This window comes from Pagrus pagrus (genome assembly GCF_965226575.1).
Source record: "Pagrus pagrus genome assembly, chromosome: 3".
NCBI classification, from domain to species: domain Eukaryota; kingdom Metazoa; phylum Chordata; class Actinopteri; order Spariformes; family Sparidae; genus Pagrus; species Pagrus pagrus.
The window spans coordinates 5,067,613-5,087,198 of record NC_140187.1 but is presented as its reverse complement, the minus strand read 5'-3'; positions in this window follow the sequence as shown (position 1 = coordinate 5,087,198).

Genomic DNA, 19,586 nt, shown 5'->3' with positions numbered 1-19,586 from the left:
GGATAACGAGCACCTGTGCCTCAATACATCAGCGCGGGGCAGACGATCACAGCGGCGGGAAACACACAAGGACAGGAAGGAGATCTAAATGAGAGGAGAGTAAGACACCACAATAAAACAGGAAACAGAAAACTCAACTAGAAACAAATGAAAACATGGCCTGAGCTGAGAGACGTGACAAAGCTCTGCCTTCCGGCTGAGCTCCCTCTGCTCCATGACAGTCCAGCACAACACCTGCAGTACTGCCGACATGGCACCAAACACCTGTCCATCTCACGCTCCATTTTCTGTTCACTCGTGGACAAGACCCAGAGATACTTAAACTCCTCCGGTTGGGGCAGGAGCTCATACGCCAAACAGCCGGGGCGGTCCACTGTTTTCCAGTAGGGAGCCATGGCCTCACTGCTGACTCTCACCCTTGCCTCTTCACACTCGGCTGCAAAGCGACCCAGTGCCTGCTGGAGGTCACTTTATCTTTAAATATTTCTTCATGAATTTTAAAGCATGACATTGATTTCATCATCAGAGGGTGCACGTATAAATAGAGTGAAACCTGTGGGTTGAATCCAAGTTATGAACATGTATTAATCTCTGTACCAGCTTCTACTTTAACTACATGAGAATACGCATTTACTCCACTTTAGTACCCTGTGCTCCTGTCGCTACAAAGCACATTGAAGAATGTTGCTCTAACAGCCTGATGGCCTCTAAATGTGTTTAAACTGTAAATCAATAAACAGATTATTCCTGACTGTTAGAGAAACAGTGAGATGGCTCCCACAACCACGAGCTAAGACACGCTCATGCATTATGTATTCACTGGAAATGTAAAGTGATGTGAAAGTGACCCAGAACACTGTGACTGTAAGCTTCTCACACAGCAAAAATAACGTCACCTCCACTCGAATCTGTTCATTACTTCCTTCATGAACACTCGTGCATAATTTATTCCTGTGACCGATCTTATTGTCTAGATTTTAAACCGAATTTCTCTCTTTATATGTATTTCTTCTTAACTCAGTTGTAGCGGCTCTCCCTGCGGTTTCTCATTAAATAATCAAAGGATTTCTTGAGATTTAACATGAAAGCAGCTCGGTTTCCACTGCTAAAGAAGACTTAAAGTGAAGCACAGGATCAAATGTGCCACTTTTGTGTGACTGGTTTATTCAAAGTTTTGTTTTTAGGGATATTCTCAGCGTGTGTTAACACCTGTAGTTCAGTTCAGTGCGGACTTACAAACGGAACAAAAGGAGAAAAAAGATATTCAGACTGATAACTTGTTGACTGGACAGTTTGGGCGATCGTCATCCTGCATGGTGCAGCACTTTAATGCCTCTGATGTGTTTAGTTGTGTTCAGGACTTATAGGTAGAGACATGATGAAAAAGTAGGTGTTTTTATGGTAATACAAGTAATTAGTGAACTTAAAAGTTCCACAGCTTTTGACCTATTAAGAAAAATTCTGACTGTCACAGCTGAGCGAATGATATGCATGAATACATAAGATCGCTTCCTGATACATTTCACAATCAGCAGATGAAGTTATTAGTAGTTTACGTTATGAAATGATGCTTAGATTGTGCCACCATGTTACCATTTCTACAATATGTTTCATATCACACTCACATTACATGTTTATGTGCTGACTTTCATACCAGGAGGTGGAGGGTACGATGGTGTACAGAGAGGTGAGAAGGCCGCCAAACCAATGGTCGCCATTGGATGTTTTTGACGAAAAGTCCAAGGTAGTTAAGTACCAGGTGTTTAAAACTAAAACGTGATCTTTCCCTAGCTGTAACCAAGTGTTTTTTGTGCCTAGACCTAACTGGACCATAAGCACAGGGTTAACATAAAATTGAAGCATAAAAAATGTAAAGTTTCAACTTATCTGGGGTTTGCAGAAACATGAATTTCCAACGTTCATTCTGGTGAATGAGTTCGAATGAAATGAATCGGACCCGAAGTACACTTCAGGAACTCTCAATGCCCAAAATAACAATTGCGACGCACGTCATCTGTCAGCGGTGCACTCCACCACCTTCTCTTATGAGTTTGGTACCTCACAAAGGCACACTTTAAAGTCAGAAAACCAGCAGAGTTAAGTGGTAATTTCTCCTCATAGAGGCTGTTCACACAGTTGGAATCCAGAGATTAATTTCATAACGTAATTCTACAAACGAACGCTGATAGAAAACATCGAATAATATGTAGAAATATAGTTAACATGTCTGTCTTCCTGGATTTCACAGTCAGAGCAGTAATAGAAAATGTTGTGCTCTGCAAAATCTGGTTTTGCGACTTTACAACATGAGGCGATTTGGCATTTTCCAAATAAGCGCCCGCCTCGCATGTCACACAACGGTTCCCGCTCCCAATTTAACTCCTCTAATTACATGCCTTTGAAATTTGGATTACGCAGCGGCTGCATGGTGTGCGCTTTTTGGAAGCAACGCCGGGTAACACTGTCGGTTTCGGGGGCCAGGGAGAGTGCAGAGAATGTAGGCTGGTTCTGGCTGCGAGTGAGAAGCCACTGTGCTTTACCTCTATCTCCCCTCATGCAGGGCTCTGTCTTTCTCTGCCTCACTGTGTTGTTTTCTTCAGGGGATTTGGAGGTCTCTAACTCTGCCATCCAAATCCATTGTGTTCGCTTATATACTCTCCTCCAATCCTCCTATATCTCCTCTCCTCCTCACCTTCTCCTCACTTTTCCCTCCTCCCGTCTCGTCTCCTCTCCTCCCCGGATCTGGTCTCTGCTTATTTTCTCCCGTCTAATCCTGTTTGTACCATTCTCCCACTCTCCCCCATTGTTCCTCTCTTACCTGATCACATCTCCCCCAGCTTCTGTGTTCTCCTCGCCTGTTTTTTTTGTTGTCATTTTGCCATTTCCTTTTCCCTCCTCTTCTCTGTAGCACTTTTTTTCTCCACTATTCTCTCAGTTTTTCCTCATCCTTGCCTCGACACCTGCCTTAATGCTCTCCCTTTTCTTCTCTTGCTCTCCCCATATCTTCCACTCTCCAATCTCCTTCACTTTTCCAACCCTTGCTGTCTTCCCATCTTTCTCCCTCTACACTTTCTCCCCCTTCTGCCTCCTTCCTCGTCCCCCCCTCTCTTCGTCTCCCAACCAATTCCCCTTATCATCTCCTCCAGAATCCGTCTGAGCCATTCCCTCCGTCTTCCCAACACATCGCCGCCGATACCAGCCAGTCATTTTTACGTTTCATTGCTGCCTTATTTAGAGCACATTTAACAATTTCATGCCGAGCAGATTCTCATACACTGTTAGGCAATATGTCTCCCTGTTGTTGGATTCAAAATATTTCTTTTTATGAGTTTATTAAAACATGAAACGCGAGGCAAGCCGGGGGCCTGTTTCTGCTTTGTTCTCTGCCGCCGTGGGAGACGTTTGCTTTTCTTTTTTTAGAAGAAAATGAGCAGTTTCCAAGTTGGATAGTGCGAGAGAAATTAAAAAAAAAAGAGGGAGAATTAACTGGTGGAGACGGAGGAGCAGTGAAGAATCAAGCAGTGTTATCTGTTTATTACAAGGCCTCATTATAGCTCCAGGCTTGAGTGAGCTTCTTCTGCCCACTCAGTGCTATACGTCCAGCTTCTCATAGCGGCGATCCCCGAAGTGCCTCCCCAGCAAACAATACACGCATGCAGAGCTCTGCGATGACCCCGAGGTGAGGATGACGATGATGATAAATAGATGATAAAAGTCTGCAATCAAACAGGAATGTAAGAAATGTGTTCAGTTTGTGTTCGTCTGTTTTGAAGGGGAGGGCCGCCGCCGCCGCCTCTCTGCCGCCTTTTCAAAACAGCTTTTTGGGATTAGCTGCTGCCGCCTCCCGTGGGAGAAAATCTCTGAGGAGAAAAAAGGGATGGAGTGGGATGAGAGGAAACGAAGAGGACGGGAGAGGAGAGAGTGAAGGAAGCAGTTAGAGGACACAGGAGATAAGTCAAGGAAAGGAAGAGGCAGGAGGAGAAGAGGAGCAGAGGGAGGGGAATAGATTAGTGAAAGGGGGAAGGGAAGGACAGAACAGAGGAAGGGAGACGGGAAGGGAATGTGTTAAAAGTAAAAAAAAAATGGAAATGGAAAGAGGAAATGTTTTAGGAGAAAAGAGAATGACAAGGAAAGAGAAAGGATAAGAGGCAAAGGATGGATAAAAAACAAACAAAAATCACTGGTTGGCTGTGGTTGTTTGCAAACTTGTATTTGCAATTCTCGGGACTGAGATTTCATCTCTACATCAGTTTGACTGAAAGCAAGCGGAGTCAGGCTTCAGAAATGAAGTTGTCTCGTTAACTAAATACATTTTTGCATATTTGTGGTTGGTGTTTTTATATTGTTTTGTGTGGAGTTACTTTGCGTTCCGAACATTCGTCTGTTCGGTGTTTCATTGTGATCCAGTGTGTTGAAATAAGTTGGGCAGAGATAGAAACACAGTTCTTGGTACCTGTCTGGCTAAGTTTGAGAAGTTTCCTTGTTAGGTTGTACTTGTGAAATATTGAGTAGATAGTACAGTACATGCCTTGCTCGATGACTAGATACATAACTGCATCATCTCTTCAGTAGTTTCAGTATTCACCAAAATGTCCCTGTCCTCCTGAAACAAAATCTTGATATCATGATATCGCTTTTCCATTGTTTCCAGTGTGAAAATGTTTGTAATGTATCACACCAGATGGAATCTCAATTTAAAGAGTAATTCCCTGAGAAAACAATATTTGGCTCACTTGGTTTAATGTGATTCATACACACAACATATTGTACATCTGTGTGGCTTCCTTATAGAAGTATTATAGTTTTTTTAGAGCATCTGGCTTCGAATAAGGCTGAGGCCATTTTTTTGTAGAGCCTTTCTATACATTTTCAAAGCAAAGTTTGATTTCTCTGCTCCCCACCAGGCATGTCACGATTATTTAAGTTCATTAAATAGTTTGACTTAAAAAAAAAAGAAAGGTCAAGATTATTGCCTTGAAGTTTTATAACATGTATCGGCTTCGATGTACTTCAAAGCATCTAATCTGCTGGAAATACGAAAGAAAAAATGTCTTTCTGAGGCACTGAGACTTCAAACTGTTGCTAAGTTTCAGTGTACAGATTGAATATGAATGACTAAGCTGAGAGAGGACTCTACTTATCAAACACATAATCAGCGAATAAGAAAGGAATCAGTAAGAAATGGGGCTCGATGTAAAACATGAATTTACGCTTTAACTCGTATTTTCCAGCCGTCCGCCACAGCTGCTGACATCCAGAGGATGCTCATCCTACCCAGCAGTTTGTGGCTGATCGTACCAGGGATGGAAAGACGTCCCTTTCATTATTTTATTTATATATTTTTCTCCCCTGTCATTACAGTTCTTACTTGGGTAAGCCTGCTAAAGGTCACAGACATAGGTAGAATCATAGTAAGAGTAAAAAAACCTCTGAAGAAAACAGACTCTCTTAATATTGACCTGATGTAACCTGATCTATACAAAGTGCAGTGTTGATTTATTGGGTTACTACTTTCTTATTTCCTATCTGCTGTTTATTAGCAAACACTGCATCAGGAAATAAACTCAGGTTGAATGTTCGATATGTCCGTCTCAGTTGAGGTGATTTGAACTGAAGGACACGTGGACACGGGACCACCTTCCAACTTCACTGCTGCTCTCAAGTTACTAAAAAAACTCATGGCTCTCATCCAAAGGCAATGCAAAACAGACCATAATACACTCTCAAGTTTATTCATCATTCTTCTTGCACCTCAACTCGTTTCCATCCCTCTCTCCATCTCAGTTGACGTATGATCCCTCCAATCTTCTCTCCCTCTGCTAACAGCCTTCATTTGCACTGTTTCCTGTAATATTCATCTCCACCTCTCTGTCATCTCTTCATCCATCTCCACCTTTTTTCATCTGCCTCTACGTAAATGATGGGAAACAGCCCGGGTTTCGAAGTGGATCAGTAGATCAGATGTTCCATGACTGTCGTGCTCGTAACATACAGTATCTGCCTGGTGCCTCAGAAGATTACATTAAACTGCACTTTCCATCCCACTCTGGATTCACTAAAATAGAGGACACACACACACACACACACGCACACAAACTCTCTCTCTCCTTTATCAGCTCTGTTTGTTATTTTTCTTGTGTGTGGTAACACGTAACACCGGGCTGTCGTGTCGGATGAGAGCGCTGACAGCTGACATAAACAAGTTGATATGACACAAAGGCAACAAGAGTTGCTGAAAGAGAGATACTCCCTCTCCTCACTCCACCCCCCCATATCTGACCCAGTTGGAACTGATGTGTAAGGGCTTCACAACAATGAACACCAAAGTGAGAATGGGAGGAGGAGGAGGAGGAGGAGCTCAGGGTATCAAAGTATGGAGTGGAGGTGTGCAGACGGGGGGGTACCAAAGTAATCAAAAGCGTAATCTTGCAATCTCTTGCACTAGATTTTGATCTTTAATTCTGGGTCTTCTTTTCTTTTTCATAACCAAAAAGCAACACCTCGGGCTGGATGCTGTCTGGTTTTGGTTGTATCTGTGTTGTTGTTGTTGTTGTTGTTGTTGTTTGTGAAGCTGCTTCGATGAAGATAAAAGCAGACGGAGAATTTGAGAAGAAACTACTGTAGAAGTGAAACTCATATTAATCCCCTCTGTGCTGGGAATCTCTCGCTCTCTCTGCAATTTTGTCTTTGCTAATTGTTTTTAGTCGGTCTCTGCGTCTAGATTGATTTTAAATGTCTTCATATTTTCGAAACGAACCGTGTGCCGCCATCACATTAAAGTGAAACTCTGAGAGTCTCTCAGTAAAGCCCAATCGACAGAAAGTTTGTTTCTGCAAACCGAGAATATGTTGAAACGTTACAATTCATGATGTGAACTTTACAATCCATTAGGTTCAGTTTTCATTTTATGTCACTCACCTGCTTGGTGAGTGTTAGGAAATGATGATGTTTTGGCCTAAAGTACCTGCTTTGGTTGCCACAAACACTTAAAGATATCCAGTGGGTGTGTGTTGAGTTAGGAGAAACATTATAATCTTTGTGAAACAAGCCGTCTTGTAAATTCAGAATATTTCCTCCTCTGTGTCATAAACATCGCGTTCATATGTCCAAGTGATGTATGTGTTTATTGCAAGTAGAGTAGGGGCAGTGACAGGTTACAGGTGGTCACTCAAGACACGTTCTAGCGCCAGGTGTGATGCAACGGACTGTCCACAAGTTATCGGATCACACGAGATGCATGTTAATGTTATAAACATGTTCATCATGACTGCAAACAGCGTCCGAAACTATAGAAATATGTCTGGATTTTTATTTTAATGCTATAAATGTTCCTTAGTGTGCATCAATTGAAAAGCTCGATGAAGTAGATTGGTTTGGTGTGATCATGTGAGTTAACAACACGTACAGTGCATCAAGCATGTGCAAAAACCAAACAAACATTAAAACAAATACATGCATGAAAAGTCAAATAAACATTAATTAAATAAATAAATACAATAAAACGGTAAAAACACCAAATGTGGTCTTGAATAATGATCAGTTAAACAAATCCTCCAATCAACATGTTGAAACGTCACTTTATCTTCATGTCTCATCTCCTCTGCACACGCTCTGCGGGTTGCTGTATTTACAGCGACCAACAGGGGGCGGCATTGTCACACTAAGCTGTGATTTTTCCTCCACCGGCATCTGCTGAGCATTGAAAGCCAGCACAGAGCTGCTGGATGGCACTCTGTCAGCTGCAGCTCAGACTGATAAGGGGAAAAAAAACACAAGGCCCGGTCCAGTCCGTTTACACGCAGACTGGTTTTAACTGGACGGAGAGGAAGTGTGGAGAAAAAGAGATGGATGAGAAGATGGTGGGGAAAAAGTGAGGGGCGGGGGGATAAAAAGTGACAGCGAGGGAGGGGAGGAGGGCGTGGATGGTGGGAGGAAGAGGGATGGGTGGATGCAAAGAGGGAGTGATGCAGAGTTAGATAAAGTAGAAAGAGGGATGCAGAAAGAGAATGAAGAGAACAAATAAAGAAAGGCAAACACATGGAGGAGGGAACGAATGAGGGAAACGGAAGGATCAGGAGGGAGGAAGAGGACAGGGTCACAACTTGTTCTTTCCTCACTTCCCTCTTCCCTTTCCTCCTCTTTCCTCACATTTCATTACTTCCTCCCTTCCTCTTCACCCCTTCTCCTCTCCCTGTTTTCCTTTCCTCCGTTTCTCATCCCTCCATCCCTCTCCCTCTGTCCCCGAGCGTTGGAGGTAGACAGTAATGAGTGCCATGACAGATTGCAGCAAGTTATCAGCGCCTGCTTACAGGGGACGGCTCGCCACGTTCCCTTCATCAGGACGGAGGGATGGATGCACAGAGAGGAGGATGGAGGAATGAGGAAAGCTTACTGTTTTCCTTCTGTTTTTCCTCCAACTCTCCATCCCTTTTCTGCATCTTTCTCTCCCTTTCTCCCTCTGTTCGCCTTTTACTTTTCTACTGTTCTGATTTTCTTCCTTTATTTTTACCTTCACCCTGCATCTGCCCTTTATTTTCATCCCTCTGTCTCTCCTCTGCACGTTTTTCTTTCTCTCTTTCTGCCCCGGCCTCTCTGTTAACCCTTTTGCCATGTTTCTCTCCTTCACCTCTTACTTTTCACAATCTCTCTCTCTCTTCCTCTTATCCACTTTCATCCTCTTTCATTCCCTTCAAAACACTTTTCCAATTATCTCTCTGGCATCTTTCTTTTTAGATCTCTAATTTTACCTTCACCTGCATCTGCTCTTCTTCATCCATTCGTCTCCTTTACTGCCTGTGTTTTTCAGCCTTTCTTTTATTTCACATCTCTTTACTCCTTTATCGGAGTTGTCGTCACAACGTTTCCTGCTTTTTTTTTTTTTTACCTCTTTTGCCCTTCTGTCCGTCCATGTTTTCTGCTCCCCGTCTTTTCTTACTTTTGTATGTCTCGTCCAAACTCCAGCGCCTTTTCCTCCGTCCTGTACTTCTCTGACCTTTGTCTTTTCGTCCACCTATCCACAATATTTTTTAATAAATAGTTTGAAAGACTCATCCCGTCTGTGGTTCTATCTCTCTCCATCTCTCCTCCATCCCTCCATCAGCCAGCGGTCAGCAAAAGCTGTTGTCCTGTAGGGGAAACCAGACAGATGTCAGCCCGGTCACCCAGATTTCTCCCACTGTATCCACACACTAATAATAGGGTGTAGTAATATAGCATGAGGAAGAGAGGGGGAGGAGGACAGAGGGGCAAGATTCAATATTATTGAAGAGGGAGTGAGAGAGAGGTCAGGGTGAGTGCTGACAGAGGAATTTTATTCTGAAAAAAAGGTGAGATATATTGAAGTGGAGGCGCTAAATTAAAAGTAGGAGCTTTAAGACCACCACGTCTGTATGCAAATGAGGTGGAGGGACGACGCAGTGATTGAAAGGTCAATTATGAATGGGCGGAGGCTGAGCGGTTTCGTCTTAAGAAGCCATAAAGTGTTACACAGGTTGGAAGAAAGTTTCATTAAAGATGTTGTTCCTTCATCTTCCCCCCCTGCTGTGCCTGTGATGAGAGAGGGGGAGGAGACCAGGAGATGGGAAAGGGTTTGGGGGATAGAAAGATCTGAGACATAATACAACTCTTTGACTTTTTGACATGCACTCAGTGTTGCAAGTCAGACTTGGAAAAAAAGTATAGAAGAAGTCTTAAAGTATCTGATATTAAAGTACTTGGTAGTCAAAAACTTTTGAACTCTCCCGCCTCCTAGTGTTTCCCTGTGGTGTTGCTGTTGGTGCTGGCATTAGCAAAATGGCTAAAAAAACAACCATACGAATCCCAATTGACAAAACCCTGATCTCAGGCTTTTAAAAAGGCAGAGTAAAACAGCCGGTTGTATTGATAAGTAGGCAGGTTTTGTTACTTACTGTTTTTGTAGAAAGAACGCCGGTTTCGAACCGTTTCAAGTCTTGGTGGTAAGAGGAAACGCATATCAACACGGGAACAGACTTTGACACAACACCGGAGCGCTCTCCATTGAGTGAGTGTCAGTCTGTCCACTGCTGTTTTACCTCGGTTTCTATCACTCTGCCTCTTCGTCCTCTTCGCCTCCTCCATGGCGTGGGATTAGTGACGTGTTTCCTCTGTGTCGACCTTCTTATTTCCGGGCCATTACACTGTGCAATTTACTTCAGAATATGTCACAGCAGAAAACTAGCTTCTTGCCAGTTAAGTAGCGATGTCACAACATTTGCCAGCACAGTTATTGCACGATGAAAACAAAGAAATACAGTAGTTAAATAATCTAATCACAGTTCTATAAATATGGAATAAAACAACAACATTAGTTTGTATGGAAAGAAAAAAAATACTCAAAGCTCAGAGTTGATTAGTCAAAGAAAACGCATGAACTACTTCATCTATTTTAATGCTTTTATGCAAATCGTAACGACTGATGTGCATTTCGTTGTGGATGAAATGACGCCTTTTACAGACTTGATCCTCGACGACCTGGAAACATTGAATGACGGTGATTTTTTTTCTTTCGGCTCCAAAGTGAATATTTGAAACATTTCAGAATGTTTCCTCAGGTCTGTGCAGATTAGCTCCCGCCTTGATCACGCTTAATGTGCTGAATGTGCTGGCCCTTTAATCCCACCACAGTTCACTCATTTCAAATTAGGGAACCTTTCACAGCCGTGTGATTCTGTTGCAGAGGTATCGGGATGTGATGCATGTAGATTTATGTAGATTCTGGTTTTGTTATTTTATCCTGGTACCCCTCTCGTTTGTTTGTGCTGCTTTTACAATGACAATTAAGCACTCAAAATGTATGCAGTCCTAAAAAAAAAAATGAATGTTTGATCATTTTCAAGCAGCGGTGCGATGGTGAAGTACTTAAAATATATATTTACATCACGAGGCAACAGCGAGTCCACCAGTCCTTTGATCTGCCACTGATATGACAGACATTTTCATTCAATCTGTTTCCTCCGGTACGTTTTTAATTTAATGTTTGTTTTACCCAGACTGTTTGTGTGACTTTATGTGTTTGTGCTGGCCCCAGGGCGGTTATTGAATACCAGCTTTTATATGATAATTCAAGGTAGCCGGTAAAGAAATCCACTGTAGTTTCCCCTGGCGTCTGTTTTTTAGATCTTCATTTTTACACAACTTCAAAGACAAAGAAACATGAAATTTGCATCACAGTGCATCAGAATATTACACATTTTATGCTTTGGTTTGTCAGCAATAACAAGTGTAGTATATGCTCTTTTAATGAGGAAGCCTTACTGAGATGGAGATCTCATTTACAAGCGAGAACTTTTATGGTGGCTCTGAGGGTCAAAACACAACACAAACGCACATTTCACAAAACAAATCACAATGTTGTGTTTCGATGTTGAGGGCCTTGAGTACAGTAGAACGCATACCTCCACCAAGACCCAACAGTTGACCTTTTGTTTCAGTCAATCCATAATCGAAGCTCACCAGATCTAGAATCTGCAACAAAAAGTACTCACTCATAGATACCAGCCACCTAAATACAGGTAAAGTTATATGTGGAAAAACGGCCTCTGTCAAAGAAAGTGAGAAAAAGTGAGACCCATCCTCTACGTGTGAATACGTTCAGTAGTTTGTGTGTAATCCTGTTGACAAACTAACAACTAACACACAAACGGACTCGGGTGAAAACGTCACCTCGTTGGCGGAGGTAATAATAATGAAAATGGAACAGTCATGACAAATTTATAGACGGAAAGGGAGATGAACACGCCCGATAACTGGAGCCGAAGCGAGAGAAAGTCCAGGGAGAAATATGTAACTGTGAACCACCTACACTCGCATGATTGACAGCTGATCTCTGGTAACTGTAGCGCAAGAAAAAACACAACAAAACAGTAATGAGCACTTAGCAGCACATGTGGAAACCAAGACCACACATCCCCGCCCCCTCAGGAAAAAAAAAAACCTGAGGATTACCACTTTAAGTTTCCAGTGCAGTTTCCAGATTTAGTCTCTCTGCGGAGCCGGGCTCATTAAAACATGCCAGTACTGCTGTCATATGAGATAATACCTGAAATAAACCTGAGCCTGTGACCCACTTTATTGTATGTGTTACCTGTGGACATTTGAGAAACGCACGCAGAACATTTTCACACTAATTCTCGCACTCCCCCTCTTTTTGTTGCACAATCACACAAATAAACACACACAGGCGCACACCTAACAGTCACCCCGTCTGGTAAGGCGCTGCACTGTGCTGGGAGCTGTCACCCAGCGGTCTGATTGGATGATTTGTTGTCACACAGAAGTGCGACTGGTTGACAGATCGACAGAATCATGACAAGCCTGCGAGACATGGTGAGAGACAGAGAGGGAGAGGGAGACAGAGAGGGAGGGAGAGAGAGGTGACGTAAGACGGAAAGAAGAAATGAGCAGTGGGAGACATGAAGGTAACAGCGAGGACAGCGAAAGAACTACAAAGGTAAAAATAAAGATTTAAAAAGGGAGGAAAGAGGAATAAAACAATCCTCGATGGAGTCAGAAACACAGAGTTAAAGAGAGAAGTAAAAGACAGTTTGTTAAACGGGCATCTTTTGAGTAAAACTGCTTAATTTCCTCAGAAACACACCTGTCTGTGGTAATTACAGGAATCCGTAAAAACCCGTCATTAAAAATACTCATTTTTGAGTGCATTAAAGAAGCAATTATCTCAAATGGATGTTGACAACTCTGGGTCGTTCATTAAGCTCTTCAAATAAATGATCCATAAAAATTAAAAATGACACCGGTTACTGTCGCAGTTATCTCGACTCTCGCTGCTTCCACCCATTCAAAAAGTCTTCACACACCTTTACGGAGGGCATTTAGTGAGAGGGTCGTGAAGGTTTGAGTATAAACACCGTGCTGTTGCAAAGACCGACAATTGCTTTTGTTAGAAAATACTCAAATAATGATATATTTCCACAAGATTCATATTAATATTGACAAGAAATATGAAAGTGCCTTCACAGAAAGGTGCTAATTCAGTAGCATGGTGAAGTAATAATTTAAAAAAAAGAAGTCTTTATGAGTCACATGTTTTTCCTCATTTCACTTCCTTTCTAACCAATTTAATGTCTGTGAAATGAAATTTAAATAAAGTCTGACTTTGGCCCCGGGTCAGGCTCAGCTGCTCGGAGCTGACTGGACCCGTGACACCTTTACTCCCCAGCATGGCCTCAAGTGAAACCTGCAGAGAAGCTAAATGAATAAATAATGACACAAAATGTGCTCAAAATCGTATCTGCTGGTCTATTATTTCGGATGGCAGCTAAATTGCCGAACTGAAATAAGTTAACTACCTAGCGTACCTGCTAGACTGCAGTTAAAATAGACCTCTAGGTCAAGTCTTGTTAATTTTATTTACATCAAAGACACCTCAGGAAGAGCTACTGAGGAGAGATCCCTCTCCTAGGATGGACATCCAATAGATGTACAGAACAGATCAATAAGATCACAGAATATACAGATTACACTGATAAAGTATCTGATACAAGTAGATTAGAAAGTGTACGTGAAGAGTGTGGAGCCAGGATGAAGACTGAGCAGGCTGAAGTTTTGCCAAGCAGAGGACAGGTATAGAAAAATTGTAAGAAAAAAGAGTAACGATCAACGAGGGGGCCATAGGCGTGGCGATCAGGCGTATATGTTCGAGAGAGACGTTTGCGGGCAGCCGATGGTCCAGCAGGAGGAGCCTGAGTGAGGAGGAAGAGGAGGAGGAGGAGGAGGAGGAGGAGAAGTGAGATAAATGCTGTGTTAGCCATAAATAACTGACAGCATGTGGGTGAGGCTAAAGATTAAGATATGTCAATACATTTGAAGGTGGAAGAACACAGATGCAGCATAATCTGTCAGAGACACACAGGAGGAAACTGGTGTCGGAAAAATTCCACTCAGAAAACTCTCGGTGGCTTCTTGCAGCTGCTGTATCGTCTGCAAAAAAGCCTAGAAAGTGCTGAAACTCAGTTCTGCAGCCACCGTAATGATCACCACGTGGTGTGTGTGTGTGTGTTTCCATCAGTGGGTTGTAAATGTCCCCACAAAGTATCAAAAATATTGATAACACACAACCTCTCTCTCTCTCTCTCTCTCTCCCATCACACACACCCACACTTAAAATACACAGCCACAGGCACGAGTGGGAGTCTGGTCTGACTAAGCTGTCATAAATGTATCTGATTGAACGATTGGCTGTCACACACAGCAGTGATTAGCTGACAAGCCGTGATGACCTCATTAGACATTCCCTTCCTGTCCGGAGGGGAAATCCTTCCCAGAATTCATCACATGAATCCCAAACTGCCCAGAGTTTCGCCTAAACGTATGAAAGTGTGTAACTGCTACATTGCATCGAACATGACAAACAGGAAGTATACAGTTTAAATACATACATTCTTGTATATGTTATGTAAAACACAAAAAGTAAAATCAGAATGCACCTCAGCTCAACCCTGCAGGCTAGAGCAGGCAAGTGGCAGTCAGTGTGCTGTCAGGATGGACACTCATGACTCATGGCTAAATGTCGATTGATCAGGAAAGGCTGAATCAATCACTGTCTAATCAGGTTATCATTTAACACCGCAACATGGCAGGGTCAAGCACACCCACCCACACAGTGTGCGCTCTGTTGCTGCAGAGATCTTTGAGTTTCAGCCAATAGGTGTCTCTTTCTGACTGGCTGGAGTCGTGGGATCCGCCTGAGGAGCGTCCACTACTGACATCCTGCGTTGTACAACACCGGGTTCCCAGCAGTCCAGTTGCAGCTGTCAGACAGCAACACCTCCGCTCTGCCCCTGGACTCCGAACGCCTTTGTAGTATCTCAACTCAAGCGTTGGAGAAATGCAGTGTGTGCGTGTACACGACATGTTGATATCTGAAAATGTTTACTCTCTAGTATTGGCATCGGCATTGGTACCTTTAGTTAGAAGTACTGGGCTCCATTTAAAACACCTGATTCTGTCGCTCCAATCACAGCTGGAAATTGTAAAACACATTTTGATGTTGTAGATGATGATGTCATCGATGCCGTCGGGTGGGAACGTGTTTCTTCACACAGCAAATACAATCATTTCACTGAAATCCTGAGTATCATGTTAAATATAAACATAAACTTAAATATAACTTATTCCTGCTAAAAGTGATACATTGCTGTAACACATTACTTTTATACCTCATGGTGGCGTAACACACACTTCAGTAACGTTAGAGGGGCAAGTGGGCCGGGTTGACTTGACAGGTGACTGGTCAGACCGCAACAATGTTAATATATATATACTGTATATGTATATATATATATACATACATATTGTGTGTGTGTGTGTGTGTATGTGTATGTGTGTGTTTCTGTCCATCAGTTTCTGAATTATTATTAGTCAGTGCATGTGGTGCAGGCAAAATGAAGATGTGTGTTTGTCAGTCTATCTCTCCGAATTATGGATAGCTGTAGAGGGCAGGGCTCGCAAAGTGTGCGTGTGTGTGTGTGTGTGTGTGTGTGTATGTAATTACTAATGTGAATTCCTGAATTATGGGTTGCTGTGTGTGTGTGTGTGTGTGTGTGTGTGTGTGTGTGTGTGTGTGTGTGTGTGTGAGTACGTAATAACTAATGCTTGCAGGGTAGATGGGTGCAGAGCAGAGCAACGATTATAGAGTCATTCCTCAGCTCAAGGTTGGCAGGGCAGACGCACACAAACACACACAATCGAACACACACACGTATACACACACCGGAGAAGAATGAATGATTACTCCGCTGTGATTGTCCCGTCCCACCCCAAACTCCTCATCACATCCTCCACCTGGCAAACTGTCAGAGATGCATGTTTGTATCTCTGGGCTTGTGAGGACCTTCGCTGACAGAGCCCAAAATCTGTGCATTCAGCCTTTAAAAGCACACATGTACATTAACCAGATATATGGAAAAAAGACTTGTGGCATGCAGTAGTCGGAGGCCTGGAAGCGGCTGGACAAGCTGTTTGTACTCTGCGTACTCTCAACCTGGATACCTGGACTAAAATTTTAGCAACTGATAACAAAACAGTACAAATAACAAATAGTAGAGGACTTGGGCAGTTTTAGTTTATAGACAAGATGCTACAACGGCATCTAGTCTGCCCAATCTAAATAAGAAGAAACACTGTCATTGTCTGTTATGTTGTTGTTGTTGCTACAGCAGTGCTTGGGTTATTTAATATTTCCTCATAAATGGTCCACAGTTCACATACTATTAGTTTCTTACTAATCACACTGACTACAGGTGTGTCGATGTCAGCTGAGGCTGCTGCAGGAGACCTGGTTTTCAGGCTACATGGTACACTCTTTAGCTTTTAGATGTATTTTATGTACGACCAGGTCTTCCCTCCCTTGTTGTCAAGCTTTGAATTTTGCATTACAAATATTGCAAGTGTTATCCTGACTCACTGTGACGTTACACTCTCTCTGTTTCTCTTTATAACCTATGAGCTATCAGGTTACAAGATTCGGCACTGATTGATTGAATGTAAATCGTACTGAATTCGTAGCCCGACCCTTCTGATCACGGTGCAGCACTCCTCCGTCGTGCAGACAAACACGGTGTCGTGAAGGCTTGGCCACAGTGTTGTCCTCTGCTAATAGCAGTGTGGTTTCTGTTCAGCCTCTCTCATGCAGGTCCTCCACTCTGGATGGGATTTTATTTTATTCTCCGCAGTTGAGTTGAGTTCGTACTAAGAAACAGAACAACAGGCAGTGGTGTATAACCATGGTGAGGGTTATTTTTCAAGCCACACTTGCTTGTTTGTTGCTGGTTTTCACTTTCATTCAAATGCAAGGACGTCTGACACGCCACAGAGGGAAAGCTCTGGAAAACAGTGCCCTCCTCTTTATTTGTGACATAAACCAAACCAGCATGAAACAGTCTCATGATTCACGAGGCCGACAGACCAATAGATTTACACATACAGGCTATTTTATTTTCTATATTATTTAATATTCTGTGAGTCCTGTACGGCATATTTATGTTGTTGATGTTGTTGTGAGTGTGTCTAGTATACTGTTAGGGCAATTTTCCCATTACAGTTAATAATGTCATGAACTTGAACTATAAACACACACACACACGCACACTTAGCGCACACAGACAGAGACACTCAGCAGTAAAGTTAGAAAAGGTCGTCACATCCCTCTGAGGATTGTGGTTAAGTCCATGTTTATCCTGTTTGCAGCTGAGCATGGAGGACAAGGGAGCAATAGCTCACCCTCTAGCTCTCATTAGCAAGGGTGTGTGTGTGTGTGTGTGTGTGTGTGTGTGTGTGTGTGTGTGTGGGTAAGTTTGTGTGTTGATTCAATAGCCCATTCTTCTCTGCCATCACCTATTTCTACCAGCTCTGATGCTGAAAATGAAACGTTTCATCTTCGTTTGTTCATCTCGATCGACTGCTCTAGATTCTTCTGCAGCTTGGGAATTACACACAATAACAATTATTTAAAGTCTCCTTTTGTAACTGGGCTTGTTTGTCACATGTTGTCGGGAAACTTTGCGTTATTAAATATCAGGTGAAGCCTTTGTTGAGAATCTCCATGACGAGTGCAGCCTCTGTTTCTCTCCCCGTGTCGTGTCCATTAAATCGTCACGCCGTGGTTTTATTAGCTGGATGGTGTGACCTCTTGAACTTTTTTAAGCTCGTTATCTACTAACTGAAGCTTGTGCCAAAGTTGGACGGACTGTGAGACCTTCAACTCAATGATTTTTTAAATTTGGTTGATACGTAATTGATTTATGTAGTTATTTATTTATTGGAATTTTGTGAGTTGTTTTTCACCTCTGGCGATGCTTCATGATCAGCAAACATTATATATGTTTGTGTGTGTGTGTCTCTCTGTGTGTGTGTGTGTGTCTGTATCGGTGCACACATCCATAAAATTACTGTTGTCATTTTGCAGCAGGCTGCGTATATCAAATTTTGTGCGGTGACCTTAGCTGTCACCCGTCATGCACACACAAACACAACCACAAACACGCGTGTGCGCACACACAAATGATACAGTACACTGATACTGACTTGGGTCACCACACTAACAAGAATCTGGATATAGCCATTAATTTATAATGTGTGTGCATACTGTGTGTGTGAGAAAGAGAGAGAGAGAGTGTGTGTGTGAAATATATTACATGTTTAAATATTCATTGGTCTCTTCTCGAGGCCTCACAGTTGGAAGGGAACTTGTCACCTCTCTGTAGCACACTGCTTGGTCCTGACGGAGTCAGTGTGTCGGTGTGTGTATTCTAACTAACACTGAGCTGTTAAAGTATTAATGATGAAAATTCTCGTGTTTTCTGCCACATTCTTGTTCCACTTTATGTGTGTGTGCGTGTTAAAACTGCATTCCTTGCATACTGGAAGAAAATACTTTGCTGGAAAAGCAATGCGCCATTCGTCGAAGTCTTAAGTCGCCACCAGAGCTTGTACCATGTACTTTAAGCAGTGTACATCATGATGATGTTGTCTTACACCAGGGGGAGTGAGAGGAGTGGACTCACTATTCACTGCGTAGAAGAGTTAGCTATTGTTTCTTGTGAATGAGTTTGTGGGTCCCTTTTTGCTAAAGAATTTGGATTTTAGTTTCTGAAATGTTAACCATGAATCTTCCCATGGGTGTTACGGTTAAAAGAATTGCATATATGTATTTTAAGGCTCACTTATTTTTCAAAATATGAAAAAAAACCTTGCTTGAAAATTGCTTGAAAAATAAAATCTTAAAGGTGTAGCTCCAAAAATATAGCGGGCAACATATCACCAGAGTAACCAACTACTGCTGCTAATCTGCTAGCTATCCTTGGCTAGGTACCGTTAGCTAATTAGCTCATGGCTCAGTTAGCAGTGCAGGCAGTGACCCCATAGTTTGCTTGGATTGGCTGATCAAAACACAAAGTAGAGCTGAGGGAGATGAGAATGTCATCAATTCAGCAGGTATTTAGTTATAAAGAAAAGTACTGACCAACTCAAATATTGTCCTCATAATGGTGCTAAAGTTCAGGAGCTCTTCAAAGTTATTGATCCTGCAAGTAACATTCAATTCTGAGCCAGATTTCATAGCAGTAAATCCAATACTGTAGATGTCAACAAACTCAAAACCACAAATATGAAATGGAGCTTGAGAAAAAGTCAGGTCATCACCAACATCTATTAGAAGCCACGCCAGCTCTGCTTATCACAGCCGACCTTGTTTGATATTTAATTTGTTTTTTTACTGTCTTTTTGCAGCAGGAAATGAAACTGTAAGTTGTATGTATAGGTACAAAAAATGCAGCTGAATTCATAAACGTATATTTCATGATGTATGACAGATGCATCACTGAGAGATTAAACAAGTCACATTGTGCATGTGTGTGCAGTCGTACGCTTGCACAATGGTTGGTAGTTGCTTGAGGTTAAATATTGTTCTCAGCATTTCTGGATCTGTGTACATGAATGAGGTGTGAAGTGTTTATACATGCCTCAGGGTCGTCACTTCTGATTGTGACAAAGGAAATGTGTGTGTGTGCTCTCAGATGCAAATATGAAGGTTTCAGGAGTGTGTTGTG